At 47.1% G+C, this 3,113-nt stretch overlaps 1 non-coding gene across 1 annotated transcript; it reads right to left on the bottom strand.

The window, feature by feature from the left end:
- Nucleotides 1-52: 52 nt before the first annotated feature.
- Nucleotides 53-134, bottom strand: TRNAL-AAG (transfer RNA leucine (anticodon AAG)). The gene has a single exon. It is a non-coding gene; the product is annotated as a tRNA-Leu (tRNA).
- Nucleotides 135-3,113: the final 2,979 nt, after the last annotated feature.

Below are 3,113 nucleotides of genomic sequence, written 5' to 3'. Positions count from 1 at the left end.
CCGCCGCCGCTAGGGGGCGATGGCGCCGGCCTGCGCCGCAAAAAAAGATTACTGGCAGCGGTGGGATTCGAACCCACGCCCCCGAAGAGACTGGAGCCTTAATCCAGCGCCTTAGACCGCTCGGCCACGCTACCGGCGTGATTTCGCTGTGTTCTGGCAACACTTTTAATCTATACCATTTTCCCCCTGTCTCCTTCACATATCTTCATCCCCAGCAACCGCTCTTCCCGCACACCCTTTCTACCCCAAAAATAAAATGCGGGGGGTCCTTTTCAGCCCGTTCCCAAGCGGCGGCACCTGGAGCTGCACGATGCACCCAGGAACGGACGGGCAGGAGCAGCTGTGCCCGAGCCCTCCGCGCCGCGCCCGCTGCCACGTGGATGCCACGGAGCAGCACAGCCCCTGCGCGGTACGTGTGGCACCGCCCGGCCACCCCCTCTGAAAGCCTAACAAAAGTTCTGAATTCTAATTTTCTGTTGCAAAGCCGCAGCTTACTGAATTTGCAAAGTCAAAAGTCAGCAGTTTATGGCTGGGGGGCTGTTTTTTTTGCGTACAGCACAGGGACCGGCACGGCACTACTCGGTACACTTGTGCACACAGGTGGCAGCACACCTCAGCTCCATGAACGTGCCTCTGGGAATCTCTGGCTGCATTTTGCCTGAAAGTCTGAGTTCTCTTCAAGAATTAATGTTATTTTCACTACTTAACTACAACTGAAGGATAGTATTTTGAGAAAAATTCTAGCTTCTCTAGAGTAAGGTCACATAGCCTTAATGCAGCTTGATTTAATTCTGTCCTTGTGGCAGTTCATTTAAATAGGATAAAGAAAATAAACCTGCTGGAGCCCTGCTGACAGCATCATTCAACCCTTTCCCCTGGCACCTCCCACAGCCTGTCCCTGCAGCACCCGGCGGTGCCAGCTCTCTTTCCAGGGAGCTGCTGAAATGGAACCAAGGAATGATTTGGTTGGGGTTGGAAGTGTCCAAAAAAGGTCTGATAGTCGAACTCCCTGCGACATCTTCAACCAGACCAGGTAGCTGAGAGCCCTTTCCAACCTGACCTTGAATGTTTACAGGGATAAGGCATCCACCACCTCTCAGGGCAAGCTGTGCCAGCATTCCAGTTCTCTCATTGTGAGAGGCTGCAGCACTGCACAGTCTTGCCAAAAATTTCATTCACTGCCTACAAGTACTGGGGAATAACAGCACACACATGTAAACATGAATAAATTCCTACAGTGCTGCTACAGTTTCACACCCTCAGCTCGGTGCCTTTTCAGGATGTGGGTTTTTTAAGAACAGAGGGATCTGACTGCAGAGCAGCAGGAGAGGTTCAGGGAGGAGAGAAGGAAGGCAGACCTGAATTGGCTTCACACAGCAAATCACCTGTAACCTGCTCAGGCAGAAAAGTCAGCTTTAAGAGTCTCCAAGCATATGTTTGTGTGCATGTGTGGAGGAGGCTGCATGGAACACTCATTACAAACTGCTCCTTACTGAGTGGGCTGTTCAGTCCCACAGGTCCTTTTGTCCAGGCAGTGCAAGGTCCCAACACCCTCCTGAAAATTGCTTTTCAGCCCTGTCAGAGCTGAGCTCATGCTCCCTCCCTGAAATGTTTGTGTGCCTGGCCACAGAGACATTTCTCCTGAGCACCAAAGGAAGCCTGTGTACCCAAGATTATTCATCTCAGCCATGTGTGACACAGACAGGGGGCAAGAGCACAGGCTGTCCCTTGGGGGTGGCAGTTGGGTCACCAGTTTTTTCATTTCACTGTGCAACATCAGTTACAATGGCAGGACCTCCTCCAAATTAAAAAAGAATTAACATAGAGGAGAACTCCAACATAACACAAGCTACCAGACATATTAAATTGTTTTCCTTGCACAAGATTGCCAGTGAATAGCAAGGACCCAACAAATACTCCCACTCTAAGGGCCAGGCCCAATGGCTACAAAGCCCTGAGCTGTCCCCACACAGGAGTTAGGTCTATCAGCAAGAGCAACTGAGAGATATCCCTGAACTTCAACCTGAAAATACCCTGACTCACCCCTGGCAGCACTGCCCTGCATCCATCCTGAGAGGTTCAAATGAAATTCTGCCTGTCCACATTCAGATGAGAAGTCCTGACTTGACCCATGGTAACTACACTGGCTCTGTCAGCACTCATTCTACTCTGAGTGAAATTACATCTGTGGGGAAGAGAATGAGATTCAAATCAGTCCCACAGACCAGTAATTAAGAAACAGGCAATATACTTATTTACACTTCATAAGCTATAAGAGTTTGCTGTCTCCATGGTTTCTGAAGAAGGCTATTCTTACTTTGTTCCACTGGCAAACACTCCATCTCTGTGACAGCAGCTATATCTAAACCCTCCAAAGGCTATAAAGCTAGAGCAGTGCCAAATTTCACCATTTTTCATCTTACTGACTCTACAGTGCAGAGGCCCACATGATGCTTTATTGTTAGGAAATTCTGTTATTTCACAGTGCCCTTGCTAGAGGATAATTTCACATCGTTTAAATTACACAGGTATAAGAAGTTCCACCTGTCTGAATAAAGCAATAAAAAGGCAACACTAAGAGCTCCCTTTTGAACAGTTTGAAAGGGTCTGTATCAAACAGATTATTCTGGCACAAAAAGGGAAATAAATCATAGCAAGATGACAGTGTATCATTAGATTTGAGGTGGGATACAACATCTAATGATACACAGTCATTTTGCTATGATTTATTTACCACCTCAGATCACAGAGCCCAGGAATTTCCAGCCCATTCTCAGGACTAAACAAATGCTAAAGGCACAGAGAGGCCTCTGTAGCACCCTGCAAATGAGCCTTCCTGTCCTTACATTTCATCCTCCATTACAGACACCACATGTGTAATCAAATGCAAATCAGAGAGCACATCAACCATTTTGTTTTCTGGAGGAAAACGGATTTTGTTGTTGCACATCTAATAATTTCCTCCCAGTTAGTTACTTCTGACTGTTGAAAGGGAATGAAATTGGGAATGGAATAATGCAAACAACAAAGAGGATTTCTGGAAGCTTGCAATAGTAGGGTTGAATTTTGGCAATTTATAAATAAAAAACCAAACAAATAAAAGCATAAGCCCA

Source organism: Zonotrichia leucophrys, chromosome 14 (assembly GCF_028769735.1).
Source record: "Zonotrichia leucophrys gambelii isolate GWCS_2022_RI chromosome 14, RI_Zleu_2.0, whole genome shotgun sequence".
NCBI lineage: Eukaryota > Metazoa > Chordata > Aves > Passeriformes > Passerellidae > Zonotrichia > Zonotrichia leucophrys.
The sequence above is the reverse complement of the archived record's forward strand: the minus strand, read 5'-3'. Positions and strand labels throughout refer to the sequence as shown.